We start from the raw sequence: 20359 nt of genomic DNA, 5'->3' as shown, positions 1-20359 counted from the left end.
TTTTTCAATTAAACCCTTGTGGTCAAGGAGCTACAAAAGAGGAAGGCCTTATGGCTATTTTTAAGGGGTTGTAATGACCCTTGTCTTGTGGTAAATATGTAGATATGATGCTAATGGTCCTGATCTTAGTACATTCACGTATATAATATAAATATTTTCCTATCACCTTGCATTGTATAAATGTGATAAATATTTTGTGGTTACCCTGATGTACATGTTGAAGTTCCACTTGCATGATTATGGGAAACACATCTCAGTTATCCTTGTGTACATGGGGAAGATCATAATTACTCTAAGTGATAAAAACACCTAGTAATATTTTCACATTGAACACTATACAATAAACTTAACCCTAATATCTTAGTGAAGAACAAGTAACTCGCTAGACTCTGGAAGGGATTTTGGATTGACTATTAGCGAAACTCATTGCAATTAGGTGTGCCAATGTGTGGTGAATGTTAGTGAGTGCTAGGGAAACATAAGGGAGCACTATGTCAAAATGCCTGGAAATGAATGAATAATAGTGTGTGATAGGGAGTGTCAATGAGTTCCAAGTGTGGTAAGAGGGGAGTGACATGGTATGCTAAGCAACAATAAGTCATTCTAGCATGCTAGAGCGACATGCATCCAATATGTGCTAGGTTCCAAGGTGTGCCATATAATGCTAGGAAGTGTTAGGGAGCAATAGGGAATCACAAGGGAGAACTTGGTGAAAATAATGCATGCAGATGAAAGATTAAGAGTTTGTGACAAGAAGTGTCAGTGATTTCAGGGTGTGCTAAGGAGGGAGTGACAAGGTATGCTAGGTAGTGCTAAGGCATTCTAGAGGCTAGGGAAACTTGACAAGATGTGCTAGGTGCTAAGGTGTGCCAATGCATGCCAGGGTGAGTTATGCAGTGTTAGGGAAAAATAAGGGAGCACTAGTTTCAAATTCATGCAAATGAATGAATAAGAGTGCGTGATAGGGATTGTCAGTGAATTCTAGGTGTGCTAAGGAGGGAGTGACAAGGTATGCTAGGTAGTTCCAAGGAATGCTAGAGTGTTAGGGCGACATGCCAAGATGTACCAAGTCCTAGGGTGTGCCAATGTGTGTCAGGGAGTGCCATGAGAACACAAGGGAGAACTAGATCAAATTGCATGGAAATGAATAGATAAGAGAGTGTGATAGGGAGTATCAGCAAGTTCCAATTGTGTTAAGGAGGAAGTGACAAGGGTATATGATAGGCAGTACCAAGGCATGCTAGAGTGTCAGAGCATGTTAGCGAGTGGTAGGGTCTGTTAGGGAGTGGAAAATCATGTTAAGGAATGAAGGGGATGATAATGTGTGCCATGTAGTGCTAATGGATTGTCATATGTGGCAGATATTATGGCATGTGAAGATGTAAACTATGTTTCTTAGTTGTTTTATGGGCACTGTTGGATGTGATCCTTGACTTGGTAACTTGTTAAGTGGGATGAGTTAATATTGGACATGAGAAGCCTAAGACGATTTATAGTCCATTAGGGGAACAAGTCATAGTCTAGTTGTAGTAAATGTAACTTGGTAAAGTTGTTGTAGTTGAGGCACGACTTGGTTGGGTTCCTAAGTTTAAAAGAAAATAAGGGTAGTTATGAGGGAATGATAATTAAGGAGTGCCATGGCATGCCAAGGAATGAAAAGGTGTGCCGACATATGCCAGATAGTGTCAATGCATGTCAATGAGTGTTTGGGAGTGTTAGGGAAACATAAGGGAGAACTAGGTCAAAGTGCATGGAAATGAATGAATAAGAGATTATGCCAGGGAGTGTTAGTGAATTCTAGGTGTCCCATGGATGAAGTGTGTTAGGAGAATTTCATATTAGGACTTGTAGGAGCAAAGCCTAAGATTGTGACAAGCGGATGGAAAAATCAGTTTGAGAGAAAGGGAGACTTTGGTCTAGGCACAACACTATTTTTTCAATGACTTGGTTGGGTTCCCAAGTCACAAAAAAAAGTAAGGTTATCTATGAGGGCATGAAAACTAGGGAGTGCCAAGGTGTCCAGGGAATTTTAGGAACTGCTAACACATGTTATAAAGTTTGAAGAAATGTTAGGGATGTCAAGACATGCCAAGTGCTAAGACATGCCAATGTGTGCTAAGTTCTAGGATGTGCCACCAACACATGCCAGGGATTTCCAAGGAAACACGAGGGAGGACTCGTTTCAATTACATGTAAATAAATGAATGTGCGTGTATAATAGGGAATGTTAACAAGTTATAGGTGTGCTAAGGAGGGAGTGACAACGTATGATAAGCAGTGCCAATAGACAATAGAGTGCTAGGAAATTCTACTAAGATGTGGCAAGTGCTATGGTGTGCCAATGTGTGGCAAGGAGTGTTAGGGAGTGTTAGGGAAATACAAGGGAGCACTAGGTCATAATGCATGGAAATGAAGGAATAAGAGTGTGTTGCATGGAGTGCTAGTGAGTTCAAAGTGTGTTAAGGAGGAGTTACAAGGCATGCTTGGCAATGCTAAGGAATGCTAGAGTTCTATGGCAACATGCAACCAACATGCGCCAACACGTGTAAGGAAGTGTTAGCTAGGAGTGTCAGGGAAACACAAGGGAGAACTATGTCAAAATGAATGGAAATGAACAAATAAGAGTTTGTGATTAGAAGTTCCAGTGTGTTGCACAAAAATTGTCACCTTGACATTTTGCAATCTATGTGAGTCCATTATCGCTCATACTTTCCTCATTTGCAAGTCTTAAGCCTTAGTTCTTCATATCAAGCCTTGAAAATAAGAGAAAGCCCTCAAAAGTCTCTAAAACTCTAGTTCCACACTTTCTCTTAGCATTACCTGCAGTCCCGCACCTAAAGGTCATGTCCCCTACGCACCTAACCGCTCTGTCTCTATGTTATGGGTGCAGACTCCTGTAAAAGTAAAAAAGGTGCAAGTATATTCTTAAAAACTCACTTTGAGTCATTTCTAGAAACTTCTGGAAGGAATCTTGAGGTGGCAAGTTTGCTCCTTTAAGGTTCATGCATACCATACCTTAAATAGCTAACCCCTTGATGTGAGGATCTTATCCCTTTGAAGGAGGACTCTATCAATTCATAGGTTGTTGTAGGGAAAAGTATCCGATTCGGATGACCCTATCCCACTCTAAGGGTGATAGTACCTCAGCAACAACTGTAAAGAAAACTACTTAAGGTTTACTTCTTTACGAAAGCAAGAGAGAATGAGGAAATGCACTAACCGTTGCCTTGCGCTTAATGTCGAATCCAAACTCTTCTCTTTGGCTGCTTGCTCCCAGCTCCTTGCTCTATTGCTGGCCCAGCTACAATGAGATCTTGCAAAATAGCAAAGAAGGAAACTACAAGAAGCACGCAATCGTAACTGATTCAAGGATTAGCATAAATCAAATATACAATTATCACAATACATAATTGAAACAAATGCATATAGAAGAACCTCAATAGCTTTTATTAATGAAGAAGTAAAGGTTCTGAGAGTGTTACAACCATTGAAGGCTCCAATCCAACAACACCTCCCAGCAGAAAGAATTTCTCCTCTTCACCTCCCTCAAGCAATCACCCAATAGTTCTATGATGAAACCAACAGCATATAATTACTTTGCACAAAATTCCAGCCTCCTGAGCTCATAGGAGAGAGCTCAATATATAGATGAATTGAGAAAGGATGAGTCAGCTTGCAACTGATGTGTAGCTGCCTTGTGTCCTCTCTCTCTTCAGTTGATCTTCAGTTCTTGAGTCCACTTGGAGAACCTTGCTTCCACTTGGAGAAACAGAGCCTCTGACTCATCACAAGGCGAAATCCCTGATCCAAGTGTCATTTTTGGAAGATTCCAGAGCAATGAATCAGTGTGCCACTTGTCCCATCTCGCTCAGCGCAGGTGGCCTTTGTTCCACTTGCTTTGCAACGCAGGTACACCATGGAGGAGTTGAGTTTCAGCGCAGAAGCCTAGTGGAGCACCTGCTTTGATTTCAGGATTGCTTGTTTTTGAGTGTTTTCAGGTGGAGAACTGATCTGAGAGCTGTTGGCTTGCTGACCTTGTTCCTCTAGGGGTAGGAACATCATGTTTAGGGACTTTGGATCCCTTGGATTATTGAAAATTCATGCTTGTTGCTGTAAGGCACAAAATTGTCTATAACAGATGCCCCCTAAAGTATGAGGTCGTTTATCGGGTGAAATGCTTTATTAGGAGGATCCGAAGTTCATTCAATCTGCTGAGAAGTGTCCTGTAATAAGATACAATACAATACATTATTTTTCATACTTTTTCATGATCTAGCTGAGGCGGGCATTCCCATGCTCAGCTTTATAAATACATTTTGGTACATAGAACAGACGATCGTCTGATGATAGACTGATAATTCTCTGCTGAAATTATCATCCTTTGAGAAGGATGATCATCTGCTGCAATGATGTACATATCAAATGTCTTTATATCCTGAATATATATCGCAGCCCGGATGGATGAAACTAGATTCGGGGTCTTCAATCTCTTCCGATCTTCACTCGATGTACAAGTCGATCCATGTGAGAATTTCTTGAAGTCGAACATGGAAAGACATCGCTTGATTACCGGTCAATGATGTAAACCGTTAACAAGTGCGAGAGGAATCACCGATAAGGATGATGACCCTCAAGGTACGGCAGTACAATTCACATGATGGGAATAAAGGACTTGGCGTCGACCACCATGCAAAATCTTCTGGTCGAAGGTCATTGATGTATACCTGTCGCCGGAAGTGAGAAACTTGCCATTGAGGCATGCAAGCTTCAAAGTACTGAAGTGGTTGTTCCTAGATCAACTCCTTGGATAATGAGCTGATGCCGACAAGGAGCGATCCGTCAAAGGAGGGCCTTAATGAATCCCTCATCAGTGACACGGAACGGAGCTAATGATTGTGATGAGGTGAAAACAAACTGTGATGTATGATTCAGGGTGGCGGTCATGAAATGGATGAAAGACAATGTATGGCAGTGGATGGGACACGGTTGACTCTCTGCATAACAACATCTCTTGAACATATAACGACATTGATGTGATGGATCGGTAGCATTACCCCAAATGTGGATGGTGTGGCGAGGACCATGGTGATGGGACCGATGAATGAAACAACCCAACCCGATGTGATACGGAGGACAAAGTGTCATGTTCAAGAGCGACTTGCTACCATTAAAGCTGTGAGGTTCTCCCAATTTTTCCCCAGTCATTGCTGACCAGTACCTCTTTATTTTTATCAAGCTTGAGGAGGATAACATATGCTTGTTCTATAACCTGCCCTTCGGGCAAGCCCATCGCTATGTTTTAACGAGCCTAGCGATAGGGAAACTCGTTCTCGTCTAAAGACAAGTTTGTCGCTATTTAATGAATTTAACGAGTCTAACGACAAGGATAACTCGGTCCTTTTCATTTTTAGAGAGTCTGAAAAGGTACATAAAGTCAACTCCAGAATTCCTTTTTCGTCATCTAATCCCTTAAGTCCGAAAAAGTATAAAACAATACAGAAGGGATGAGTTTTCGATTGCTTTAACGAGCCGAACAAAACAAGCACTCGATCTTTTTGTGCAATAATCCCTCAAGTCCAAAAAGATTAAAATCTAGAGGAGGGATAGCTCTTCTGGTCATTTTAACGTGCTGGAGGGCCAAAACTCGGCAAACTTTTCATATTTTACGAGTCAGTGAAAAGAGCTCAAAGAAGACTCGTCTTTTGAGGAACGAGTGATGAACAGGGTAGAAGCAAATTCCAGGTACAGGTTGGAATATTCCAATCATGGCAGTGTCACAAGGATGGCTTAGTGAAATCACTCTTCGCAGCTGTCCCTCAAAATGGGTAAACAAACATATGGAGATGAATGATTGGCCAAATGAACGGATGGAGGTGATGGCATATAAACACGACCAATGGATTTTAAAATGGCAGTCAAAGGTTACATTTCTCAAGGTTATTTACCGGTTCATTTTTTCTGGGTGAGCTTGAACTCTAGGGGAAGATTGCTCACAACTTATGTTTATTTTTTAACGAGCATGAACTATGTGCTAAAACTGCTCGGATGATGCCCCCAGCATAATAATGCAGACAAGGCATATGCCCCCTAAACCTTAAGGGGCAGTTCATTTTTTAATGAGCTTGAATGCGACCAAACCTTGCTCAATCTTGATGCCCCCAGCATAAAAATGCAGACGAGGCATATGTCCTCTAAATCCTAAAGAGGACATTTCATTTTTTAATGAGGTTGACATCGTAAAGAACTATCCTCTTTACTCTTTATTTCATTTTTTAAACGAGGTTGACTTGAGATAGGAACTATCCTCGAGACTTTTAGATCCATTAAAAATAGAAGGCTTCATAAAAATTCCGTTGCACCCATCTCCGTCAGATTACTTGGTGGTGGTGGGGCAAAAGTGCCCATTAAAGAAGGGCCTTTTAGGAAAATTACTCCGATATATTGGAGAGGATGATTGCCTCCATGGATCGTTGGAATGCTTCTTGTATTGGATGGCGGCACAGCTTCTGTCGAAGTTGTTGTCGAACTGCCTGATCGACCTTTTCTCTCGCCATTCAACAACTGCGAATTCCCATAGCTTTTGTTTAATGTTGAAATTAAAGCATCATCTTGGCGCTTAAAACTTGACAACATCATAACTTGTGATGGGGAAGCATTTCCACTATCAACCAGATTTTGACTTGGGTCGGGAAAAGGATCAGTCAACACAGCTGGAGTATGCGGATTCTTTACGAATCTCTTAAACTCAGCTTTGAACGGACAATCTGCCGTCCAATGATCATCGTCACATATGTGACACCTCCCAGGTGGTTTCTCCTCTCTATGAGGAGTTTTTCGAGGAGATGACTTTCTTTGATCTTTCTTCCCTTTGTTTTGTTTCTTCTTGCTTCCTGGTTGATTGGTTTCTTTGCCTTTATCTGTCGATACGGCATTTACTTCCGAAGCAAGAACTTCTTCATGCGCATTTTGATTCGAATCCTTACGGGCCTTCTTTTGATTGGTCCTTTTCGGATTCGTGTTTGCCGTGCCAATCACGCCATCGCCGGCATGAGAGTCACTATTTGATTTAGGAGGAGGAGGGATTGAAAACTCTGGTCTAGGGGCGTCTGGTATTTTGTCATAGAGCGTGCCGGACTGAGTATATACTAAGTCCAAATATTGTGCACGAGCAATAACCTGCTCTTCTGTTACGACTCCCCCCTTTGCCACATCTTCCGTTATGGCCGGAAGTAACGACTTTATAAACCACTCGGCTAAAAGCTGATCAGGAACGTATGTTTTAACCATTCTTCGTCGACGTCACCACTCATGTATATGATCTGATATATGAGTTGCGGTTGTCTGTTTGAAGTTAGTCAATATCTCTGTTCCCATTTCATACCTTATTGGTAATTGAAAGTGGGTTAAGAATGTCGTGGCAAGGGAGCTAAAATTGTCGAATGAAGCTCTTGGCAATTCTATATACCATTTCGCTGCTGGACCTGTCAATGTCCTCTGAAAAAGGCGAAGCCTTATCGAATCATCATTTAAAGTGTTTGACGAACACCATAGATGAAATGTCATCACATGATTCGACGGGTCTTCACCTGGATTTCCATTGAATTTAGGAATGTCGGATGGAAGTTTGTGCGGGATCACTGGCCACCATGGGGCGTAAGCAATTGGATCTTTGGTTAACCGATGTAAATCAGGTAACTCTAAAGTTGCCACGAATGGTAACTGTTGATTCAAGTTAGGGGAAGCGTAACCAGGGTACGATGGAATTGCCTGAACAGTTGGTCTTTGCATACCAGCATAATGGAGTTGATGTTGGTATGATTGATACGGTTGATGGACTTGACCACTATAAAGTGGTTGATTTTGGCCATTTTGGATATATGGTTGTCCAGTATTCGCAAAGATTTGCTGTTCAGAACCTTGGTACACTTGTTGGAATTGTGGCTGTTGGTATTGCACTATCCATGGTTGCGACACCATGGGTTGTTGCGCTACACTAACCATTGGACCAAGATGTGGGGTACTTGTACCCGATTGTACTTGTGTCGCCCCACCAGTAGGCGATTGTGGTTGGGTCGCAGGGTCAAGGGGCTGTTGCATGAGAACCTGAGAAATCTGAGGTTGACATACAACAGGCATCGTTTGAACTTGCGACACGGTTACAATAGCCGGTGTAGTCTGGATGTTCGTCACAGGTACGCACTGTTGCATAGAATATACAACTCTTGGTGGCTGGGATAGCATAGGTACCCAACTACTCATTGCAATTCCACCATAACTTGAATAAGGTTGAGAACTCCCGTATGGGTACCCTCCCGGAGGGGGTAATGAAAAGGCATACTGCCCCCCATACGGTGGTAATCCAGAACTCAAGGCAATTGAATGTCCTGGAGGACTGGATGGCCTAAATTGATTCCCAAAAGGGTCAATTTGATGAATCTCACCGTAAGAGTTACCAGACATTACTCCGGAACAAACAGGAACAGACCATACTGCCGAGATAGTCCCTTGGTGGACTCCTTCTAGCGATTGAGAGCTAGTTGGGACAGATGGTATGCCGACGAACATTGTTGGATTTGCAGCAGGTAATTCTGCCATCGCCGTGTCATTTGACACAGTCCTAGATGTCGATGGTTGTTCAGACATTTTGAGTCTATCCAATTGATTGCCTATTGATTCTACAGGAACTTCCACTGGTGATGGACAAACTTCTGTTGTAGCAGGAAATAGAGTGACCCCTACTCCAAAATGAGTTGGAGTGGATACTTGCAGTTCCTCTATAATTTCCTCTATCGCAATCAGACCAGGTGGAAGAGGAAGACCGTCAGGTCCGTAAAAAATTTCCGTTGCTGAAGAAGGGGTTGTATCGACAGCGGCAGATGTTTGAGGAACAACACTCTCTGGACCAGTTACAGATGGAACTGGTTCAGTTATACAAGTATTTGCCCCCAGACTAGGATCAGTATTACTGTCCTTCTGCGGCGGTTGAACTTCTTCTATAGAGGCAGGGTTTCCGAAAATGTTTGGAGTAACCAGAATCTCAGATGTTGTTGGAACACTTGTTCTAACTTTTAAAAGAGATTTTGAACTGGTTCGACGAGCTCGCTTTGTCCGGACTGTTTTCAATTCCGGAGACAAAGATGGTTGACTCGCCAGCTTCCGAGAACGACGGATATTCAATTGACTTTCTTCCACGCTTGCGGATTACTCGATCAACTAAAATATAAAGGGGAAAATTTGTGTTTCCGATTTGAATGAATTTTATTAGACGCTTTTAAACATAACTTTGCTTTTTCATGTTTTAAGAGTCGAGAAAAAGCTAAAGATGACTCTAGTCTCCTTCGATGTATTAACGAGCTTGTAGTGACAAATGCTCGGTCGGACCTTTTCAGTTATAGAGTTTGAAAAGGGCCAAAAGAAACTGCTCTGGAGATCTAGGCAGAGGGTGTGCCAAACCTTTCGCGAAACCACAGAATACGTTTTACGGTACGGGTGGTCGATCTTCGTGAATGCTGTGTTCACTGCATCGCGATCAGTAGGGTGGCCGACACGGCTTCCTATGGATAAAGGCTTTGTTCCTATAGGGGTCTCCCAATATATACGCGACGGTACGTGGGAGCACAAGTCCATATTAGTGCCACCGACTCTCAGGAGGAATCACCCACCTTCGTAGAGATCGACAGTCACTACGTTTAACGACGCCGGAACACGTCTCTAGCTTAGACCTCTAGGTGTTTGCGTTATGTTTCAATGCATTGTTTAGGTTCATTCAGTATATTTTAAGTTGATCTTTTTAAAGTTTGCCTTTCAAGGTTCACCACGAGATGTATATGAAAAATTCCTAAATGCAGCCTAAGATGAGAAGCAAGCTTTTTCAAATCTTTTTGACTGATGAAAATCTTAACTACTGAGAGAGAAGGAAGGCAAATCTTTTCACACAATTCATACAGCACAAACTAATGCACTTTCTCCTAAATCATCATGCAAACTTTTTCAAATGCAAAATGCACAATGCATGTATTTTCTTTTCCCTTTCTTAATGTTGATGTATTACAAAAAGAAAGTTGTTATATAACTTTGATTTCGATTTAAAGCGAAAACAAACAAGTTTGTCCAAAATCAAAAGACACCGTAAGATTTACTTGTTTTAATCACTGGAAATACATGAAATCAAACCATAATGACGAAAGTAAAAAGACTAATCAACTCTGGATAGCAAACAAGCTAACTCTTTAGACCAGCAAAATGCCTAACACAGGTTCAGATCTAAGAGGCCAAAGCAAGACTAGTTGACTCTTCGTTATGGGAAATTGTAAATGAAGTAAGAAATACAAAAGAACAAGTACAATTTCATTATATAACAGAGGCGGAATGATGGCAAGTAAGGTTGGTTTCAGAATAGGTACAAGAAAGACAACTTGCTGCAAAAAACTATAGTGAAAACAGGCAAGAAAAAGGGAGGAAACCCCAACTGCACAAGGCAAAATTGGGCCAACGCAGGTGCTGCTCAGCCAGTCTGGCTCTCAGCGCAAGTAGCCCCTTTGGGACCTACGTTGCAAAGCAGGTAGCCTGTGTACTACCTGCTTTGGAAAATGAAAGTTGCGTTTTCTCAGTTTCCGGGTCACAATTTTCTCAAAAATGCACAGTTTTTGCTCAAATCAGAAGCAATCAGTCAAGCACACACAAAGGGATGACTAGGAGGATGAAAAGATATCACTAAGAGCTTACAAGGATCCTTGTAGATCAGCTCTTCAAATCATGAACATGCTCAGAAATGAGCTAGAGTAGCTGCCCTCTACTTCGCTTTTGATATAGTCAAAAGCTTTTCGATTTGGTACTCTTTTGTTCAGGAAATGAATAGCAAAATACTACAAACAATTAAACAGATACGTTCCCCAGCGGAGTCGCCAGTTTGTTGTAGGGAAAAGTATCCGATTCGAATGACCCTATCCCACTCTAAGGGTGATAGTACCTCAGCAACAACTGTAAAGAAAACTACTTAAGGTTTACTTCTTTACGAAAGCAAGAGAGAATGAGGAAATGCACTAACCGTTGCCTTGCGCTTAATGTCGAATCCAAACTCTTCTCTTTGGCTGCTTGCTCCCAGCTCCTTGCTCTATTGCTGGCCCAGCTACAATGAGATCCTGCAAAATAGCAAAGAAGGAAACTACAAGAAGCACGCAATCGTAACTGATTCAAGGATTAGCATAAATCAAATATACAATTATCACAATACATAATTGAAACAAATGCATATAGAAGAACCTCAATAGCTTTTATTAATGAAGAAGTAAAGGTTCTGAGAGTGTTACAACCATTGAAGGCTCCAATCCAGCAACACCTCCCAGCAGAAAGAATTTCTCCTCTTCACCTCCCTCAAGCAATCACCCAATAGTTCTATGATGAAACCAACAACATATAATTACTTTGCACAAAATTCTAGCCTCCTGAGCTCATAGGAGAGAGCTCAATATATAGATGAATTGAGAAAGGATGAGTCAGCTTGCAACTGATGTGTAGCTGCCTTGTGTCCTCTCTCTCTTCAGTTGATCTTCAGTTTTTGAGTCCACTTGGGGAACCTTGCTTCCACTTGGAGAAACAGAGCCTCTGACTCATCACAAGGCGAAATCCCTGATCCAAGTGTCATTTTTGGAAGATTCCAGAGCAATGACTCAGTGTGCCACTTGTCCCATCTCGCTCAGCGCAAGTGGCCTTTGTTCCATTTGCTTTGCAATGCAGGTACACCATGGAGGAGTTGAGGTTCAGCGCAGAAGCCTAGTGGAGCACCTGCTTTGATTTCAGGATTGCTTGTTTTTGAGTGTTTTCAGGTGGAGAACTGATCTGAGAGTTGTTGGCTTGCTGACCTTGTTCCTCTAGGGGTAGGAACATCATGTTTAGGGACTTTGGATCCCTTGGATTATTGACAATTCATGCCTGTTGCTGTAAGGCACAAAATTGTCTATTACATAGGTGGACCTATAACCTCCTTTGTTTGCACTATAAAATGAAGCATTGGGCTAGTTACTGGGGAGGTTAAAAGCTGAATATTTTTGAGGTGAAATGCTACTGGAACTTAGTCTTCCTAATTGAGCCTATGTGAGGAGAGATTACATACCTCTTTGATCTCATTTGGAAGAGTGTGAGGCTTGTCAAAGTAAAGGAGATTCCTGTTTCAGACCCTGGGAAGAGCTTGTACAACATCAAGGCACCAAAGGTTGTAAAGTTCTTCTATTTCAAAGTTAATACAAATAAGTTTATTTTTCTCAATAAGATATGTTTTATGGTTTATTTTATGGATTCCTTGATCACCATAATGAACATGATTTATGATATTAGCTATGCAGGTGTTATTTGATGTGTTCTTGTTTGTGATTGTAGGTTCTGAAAAGGAAACTCTTTCTGACGATTGAAGGATGGCTGCTACACACTAGAGTTGGACTTAAGGTAGGGTCTAAACACCTCTATAGTTCTTATTAATGAATCACAATATGTTTAGAGAAAGGTAGATTTGTTTGTCCTGCTTGTTTCTAGATATCTTTTGATACTAGGGAGATCGGCCTTGTCTGCAAGATTGATTTATCTGGCCAACAAATTGGCAACTCCTCTGGGGAACTGAATTTGGTTTTTGGTTTTCCTTTTTCTTTGACTTGAGAAACTTGTTCTTGTTTCTAATTTTTTCTTGATGTGTGTGGGATTGGGTAGTTTTTAGGATCTAGATTATTTTTGTTTTTAGAAGTTTTCATAGGACTGCACTTTCTTTTTACAGAGAGTGTGGGCATATCCACACTTTTCCTTAAGTACACAGAGCGGTACCGCATCTGGTTCTTCTGGAAGCCTGCGGACCCTGTGAAATTTTTTGAAAAACCTAAAAAGTTTTCCTCCAGTTAAGTTTAGGTTTTATTTATGACTTTTAGTGTCTACCGAGATCTGCATGTGTTTTGTCAAAAGTCTCTTGTGAGTAAGTTCCATTGGTATTTTTGTTTTAGATGATTTTCAAGAAGTTTTGCATGCCTGGATTCGTTTTCACTTGGTCTATGTAGTGACTCATAGATTATAAGCCTAAGAAACCTTAGATTACCCTGGTGTCTTTTTGTCTTCTTGATGAGTCTGACTGGTTTGTGAAATTTGCCTTTGGTGAGAAATAGATTTATTTTTCTCTTTGCAAATCTTTGAATGAACTTGGTTATAAGTTTTGAATTTCATTTTTATAAAAGAAAACAGAGCTGGATGTTTTTTGATTGATTTGTTATTCTAAACAAATTAATCCTTAGTTTACTGAATAAATAAGTAAAACGTCCTCAAAAAGATTTGAAGCTTTTATACGTTAGGTTTTTAGAAGTTTTTAGATCTCAAGATTAGTTTTTGTAGTTTTGAGTGTTCTCTAGAAATCGTAGGATCTCTTTTGAAAAAATCATTTTTTGTAGTTTTTGAGTGTTGAAAAAGAAAGGGATTTATTGTGAGGATAATTAGTAGTCTCATTTTGAGTGCTTATTGAAAAAGACAAAAAGATTTTCTTTTCATTTACGTTTTCAAAGAAAGATTTGTTTTTCAAAGAATTGCATTCTCAAACTCTTTCTTTTAGCTAGAAATTCATTGAAGGAAAAACAAATTGTTTATCATTTTAGGTGCATTTTTAGTGTTTTTGGAGTCGAGTCTTCACACCATCAAAGTTTCATTTCCATACCTATTGACTTAAGAAACAACCCATAAAAGTAACACTTAATTAAAATTGATCTAGCAATATTTTTTATTTCTAGGGCTCTTATCACCAATATAGATTAGGCTAGTATGTTGGAGTAGGCAGTAATTAACTCTCCAAGATAGTTAAAACAAACAAGTAGCTATATCTTGTGGTAGGAAATAAATCCAATTGTAATTGATATAATCTGGGAGGCTCCTCTTAAAGGAGTCAATCACGAGATCATGTCCAAACCTTTGAGGCAAACAAGTTTGTCTCATTGGGAAAGATAGAAGATTTGCGCGTATTATAAACGGTAAACCACAGATTAACCATTGTCGAGGAGCCCAGGGTCACTTGTTGGTAAACCTCGGATTGATCATGTCGAGAAGCCTTCAAGGGGATTGAGCTTTGTTACTCTGCCCTTGCACGTAGATCAGATCGTAGACTGTTCCCCCAGTTGTATTTGTTGTTGTTGGAAACCTTAGTGTCCATAACCTTAAGATTATTTCCTAAGGTGACGGTGAAGGACATGTTTCACTGTACCTGGAGAAAACGTCAACTAGACTCACTTGGAATCACTGGGGAGTTCTCTTCACTCGAGAGGGTTTTGTGAAGAAACTTGTGCCAGTCTGTTTCATTAAGTAGGTTGTCGGGGTAACAGTTCCAACTGCCCTTTTTGTATTGAATTCTATGACGTTGGATTTCATCACCAACTAGTGTTTCTGGTACAAAAAGTTACTAATTGTGTGTGGTTTGAACTCTTAGATTTTTTAGGTGTGTGATTCAATTATTTGGTTCTTTAGAGACTTTAGGTGGTTTTATTGAGATTTTCTTTGTTTGCGTGTGAGTAATTAAATATTTAATCGTGGTTGAATTACTGAGACAATCCTGTAGACTTCGGGGGCAACCTCTTGAGTATACACAAAGCTAGCTTGAAAGGCTATGAGCTCTTGTATCACCTAGTGATAGTAGAGTTGGGTCACTGGAAGCCAGAGAGTCATATTTAATTGTTCATCCTGAATATCAAGTTCAAGCAACAGAGTATATTTCTGAACCAATTTCATTTTCTGAAGTTAGTGGTAGTATTTCTCCTACTAGTGAATTAGTTGAAGAACTTGAAATTTATAAACCTGAAACCGAACCTGCTGCTACTCCATCTTCAAGACTTGCTTCTCCAACTTTTAGTGGTCCTGGTTCACCCAGGGCAAGAAGTATCATTAGCCAAAATCTTCCTTCTGGACTCATTTCTATTGAAGAACTTGTTAGCCCGGATGTAAATATAACTCTCCCTGAAAATCAACCAACTTTAGAACTTAGGGAGCGTGAATTAATTTTCTACAGTCCTTTTAGGAGTGATGCTTGATACATATCATTTACAAACTTTTTAGAAAACCCGGGTCTTAGTTTTTGACCACCTCAAATTCCTTTTCATCCTATGCCCAAAGGTTATTATCCTCCTTTGAATATGTTGAAATGGTCATCCATGTTTTCCCAAACACCGAAAACATTTTTATATGGTGGTCCTTCTGTTCCTTTGGGGTATCAGTAACTCATTGGTACTTTTTCAGGAGCATCTCCTCAACCAATTGAACATGAGATATCAACTGGTATTAACGGAACTCAAGCGTTGAGCGTAGAAGAAATTCTTATGATTTCTAGTACTATTCCAAATGCACAACCTCAAGGTAGTTAGTTATCGCCTGGGGGGAAACACCAAGGTAGTCAGTTACCGCCTGGAGGGAAACCTCAAGGTAGTCAGCTACTGCCTTTGGGAAACCTCAAGGTAGTCAGTTACCGCCTGGGGGGCAACCTCAAGGTAGGTAGTTACCGCCTAGGGGGCAATCTCAAGGACAGTACATACCGTCAGGATAGTACATACCTCAAGGTCAACCCTAGACTCAGTATATACCTCAAGGTCAACCCCAGTATCAATATATACCTCAAGGTCAACCCCAGTTTCAATACGTGCCTCAAGGTTATCAACCTAAAGGTCAGTACCCAACTCAAGGTTTCCAACCACCTTCTGGTCAACCATTTGTACATAGAGCTGGAAATGTACCTCTCAATTATCAGCCCTACGCTCAATCCGGTTATGGTCCTCAATATGCTCAACCTTTTATGGGTCCATACCCTGGAAAGAATATGGCATGGGATACATTTCAAACTCAATCGACTATGCAACCGAATGTGCATTTATCAAGTCAACCTAGACAACCTTTGGTTTCTGGTCCAACCCAGTAACCTGTCCATCCAACTGTCCAAACTTCTGCACCGGGTTTAGTTCAGCAGCCTGGGCCTATTTCGCATCGAACTCCACCTCAAACTACTGCTACAACTACTGCAACTTCTGTTCAACCAACAACACCTATTTTTGGAGTATCGGTAGCTTCGGTTTCTACTATTCTTGTGTCAGTGCAGACTCCTCAAGCCTCTTTACCATAGTCAGGTCCTACAATTCAGACTTTGATTCAGATGCTGTAGGACAAACTGGTCCAAGTACAGTTGTCACAAGTCAACCGCAATTCAATTATCACCCGTACTAGGGACAGTATCAATCCAATCCTATTGTACAAAACCCAGTTTATCAGTATCAATCGTACCCTGGATATACTTATCAGCAATCTCAACAACCCATGTTTGGTCTGGTTAATCCTAGTTTTCCGGGAGGATATAATATTCCTAATGCAAATCCAATTCCAGGTTATCCTGGATATCCTCCTCTTAGGGTTGGTCTTGTTACCCAAGGTTTTCACGACCTTAATAGTCAATTACCTTTTATTGTAACTTTGGATTTACCTGATTTGTCGCGCCTTACGAACGATCCAATTTACTATCTTCCGTATTGGCCGCCAATGCCTAATAAGTTTCCCAGTGATATCCCGAAGTTTGAGGGTATGTCAGGAGAAGATCTGTCAAATCATGTGATGACTTATCACCTTTCATGTGCATCAAATTCCATTATCGACGATTAAATTCTCTTATGTCTTTTTCAGCACACTTTGATTGGTCTTGCTGCCAAATGGTACATTGAGTTACCATGAGCCTCTTTTTATAATTTTAGTCAATTAACCACTTCTTTCTTAACTCATTTTTAGTTGCCTGTCAGATACGACAATGGCACAGAATTATTAAATTTATTAAAATAATCCATGTCCACATATATTTCTGATCATATTCATGAATGGTGATGTAGATGACGTTTAGTGAAAGTTTTTATTCCGGATCAACTTTCAGTAGAATGGTTCGTTAAATCATTATTACCTAAAATCATTGAAGATGTAGCTAAGGCAGGAGTTGCTGCTGAAGAGAAAGTAATTGCTTAAGCTCAGTACCTTGACCTCGTTTATACGCAGTCGGGTACTTTACATGAAAAAATCCCCGACCTTCTGAAACACAATCAAATAACTGTAGCTCCTTCAGGGTCTCATGTCGTTGATGGTATGATTGGTTCAGTTATTACCAAAAGAAAGAAGAAATCTTCAAGGAATTCTTCTCCTATGGTAACTTTACCAGATTCCCCGATAGGAGACTCTTCCACTGAAATTCCTGCCGATATCCATGTTGTAGAATCATCTACGGCCAAATCAAAATCCGGTGGTAAAAATAAGGGGAAGAAGAAAAATAAACAAAAATCAAAAGAGAAATAAGATAAAAATGAATCTACTGACAAGAAACATAAACCTCGCTATCCTTGTCTCATTTGTGACGAGGAGCATTTTACAAGAGATTACCCACATCGAGCTGAGGTTTCAAAAATCGTCAAAGGTTCTCAAACGCCTACTATCCTGAAGGGTTGTTTTCATAGCCAAGATAGTAAGATGATCGGTTCTTCCTCCAATGCCTCAGAAGAACCAATTATGATGATGTCGCATGTTCGGATTGCGATGCAACTACAATATTATGGTAGTAAAAAGCTTGTTGGTGGTAAGGAAGCAGAATCTTCTAATTCAAACCCATCAACTTCAACTCCTTCTGGTTTTGATCCGCAACAGATTGAGAAACCTAACTCTGACTTAGTAATCAAACCACCTGCAAAAGGTATACTTTGAAAGTTAGCTTTCAATCCACATGCGAGAGCTGCTGAATTATAACATTGTTGAAGACTTAGCTATTTCCCCTTCAGCAATGTCGGCTTTGGAGGTGCTGCAATCATGTCCAACACAGCGTAAATTACTATTTTGGATTTAAGAGATCTGTGGTTTGTACTTTTCGAATCATTGACCAGAGAATCCACAGTATGAGTATTTTTGTACCAACGTTTCAAATCCCAAATGGGATCCATCATCAGGGTTTGAGAATGATGATAAAAGAAGAGCAGAATGGATAGAATAAATACTTAAGAGGACAAAATTTTTAAGGAACAGCACATGGTCGGCTTGAATCTGAAATTATTTTCATTTTATTCTTATTTTTAATTTATTTTTATTTCTTTTTATTTTTTTTAATAAATTACCTTTATTTTATTGGAATTTTTATAAAATTTTTAATTTTAATAATTAGGTTTATAACCTATAGATTAAAAAGGAAAAGAACTGGTACTAAAATTTTTCGATAATAGAAAAATTTTAGTATCAGTTCTTTTCCTTTTTAATCTATAGGTTATAAACCTAATTATTAAAATTAAAAATTTTATAAAAATTTCAATAAAATAAAGGTAATTTATTATAAATAAATAAATAAATAAATAAATTAAAAATAAGAATAAAATTAAAATAATTTCAGATTCAAGCCGACCATGTGCTATTCCTTAAAAATTTTGTCCTCTTAAGTATTTATTCTATCCATTCTGCTCTTCTTTTATCATCATTCTCAAACCCTGATGATGGATCCCATTTGGGATTTGAAACATTGGTACAAAAATACTCATACTGTGGATTTTCCGGTCAATGATTCGAAAAGTAAATTATTATTGTGGGCTATAGGAGCTAGTGATATTCAGGATTCGAACCTAATAATATTCGATTTAGAGAATAGTACACCTCGCCTACCTCATCAAATGGCTTTCTAGATTCCAGTGTTGGTAAAAAACAGACCTTGCTTTCAGACTGTGATTGATGAGGGAACTTCTATGTGTATTATGTCGATCCAGTGTTGGAGATCGCTTGGTTGTCCGACACTCAATCAGTCCCCGATGATTCTAAAGGATTTTGATGGCTGAGGGTTCCATCCTTTTGGCATTTTATAGGATTTACCTATAGGGGTTGAAGGCAAAACTGTAAATCCAGATGTGGAGGTGGTTGATGCCCCTCTAGATTACAACCTTCTCTTGGGTCGCGGTTGGTCTTATGCTATGATTGCTATTGTTTCATCGGTATTTTAGCTTATCAAGTTTCCTCATAATGGAAAGATCATTACAACAGACTAGCTGACTTATTTTTCATCCGAACCAACCTCTTCAGATAGCATTCAACATGTCGGTAAAACAACTATCCCTTACAAGGATGTTGGGGTAGGTTTGATTAAAGATTCTGGTTTACTAGGAACTTTTTCTTTCCTTCCTCCTAACGTATCACCTTCTATTGCAACTATTCATATGATTTCATCGAACACTATTTCTTTTGATGATCCTTGGATCATACCTTCCAATTCCGAGGTGGATTCATTTGGTAGCACAAGGCCTTTGACTCCCTTTGAAATTGAATTTCAGGTTGTACAGTTGTTTTCCGACTCTTGTTCAATCGAAACTAATCCAATGAATGTGGTCTATGGGGAATCACTTTCAATATCAACCTCAGCTTCAACAACATTTTTTGATCGTGTTCATACAGATGAGAAGATTCGTGAAATTTTGTCTGTTGATGATTTACCATGGGAAGATCTTCATCATTGATCTTCATTTTTAACTGAGCTTGATCATTTTGAAAATGATTTTTCATCTATTTTTAGTGTTGACTATGTCAAAGAACCACAGAATCCATTGTAACATCCTGATTCTGAGTTAAATTTAGGAAATATCTCTCGAACAGTTCCCATTGACATTTCAGTTAAACCCGGAATTATTGAAAACATTCATATAGGTGCTTCTTGTATGGACGATGAAATCCAAACTTATAAAGCCCAATTTCAAGAATTCCGCGACGTGTTTGCCTGGTCATATGAAGAAATTTCAGGAATAGATCCATCAATTGTTGTCCATGAAATTAAAACTTACCTAGATGCTAAACCTGTCCGACAACATTTGCGTCAGATACATCCACGCAAAGCTGCTGCTATTAAATTTGATGTTGAGAAATTACTTCGAGCAGGTTTCATTTATCCAATTCCCTTAACGGATTGGGTGTCGAATATTGTTCCTGTTAACAAAAGGCAAGGAATGATAAGAATATGTATCGATTATAGGGATATTAATCAAGCTTGTCCTAATGACAATTACCCAACCCCCTATATCGATCAAATTATTGATGATTGTGCCGGCAGTGAAATGTTCTCCTTTATGGATGGTTTTTCTAGTTACAATCAAATCAACATACTCCCTGCTGATCAACCAAAAACAACTTTCATTTGTCCATGGGGCACATTTGCTTATTGCAAACTACCTTTTGGATTGAAGAATGTTAGAGAAAATTTTCAAAGAGCTATGTCTTACACATTTCATGACATCAAGCACATTGTGCAGCCTTACCTCGATGATTTACCCGCTCATTCATTACGTAGAGCCGATCATCTCACTCATTTACGAGC

This window comes from Pinus tabuliformis, chromosome 9 (genome assembly GCF_031772625.1).
Source record: "Pinus tabuliformis cultivar Carrire ecotype Pingquan chromosome 9, CPIR1, whole genome shotgun sequence".
NCBI lineage: Eukaryota > Viridiplantae > Streptophyta > Pinopsida > Pinales > Pinaceae > Pinus > Pinus tabuliformis.
The sequence above is the reverse complement of the archived record's forward strand: the minus strand, read 5'-3'. Positions refer to the sequence as shown.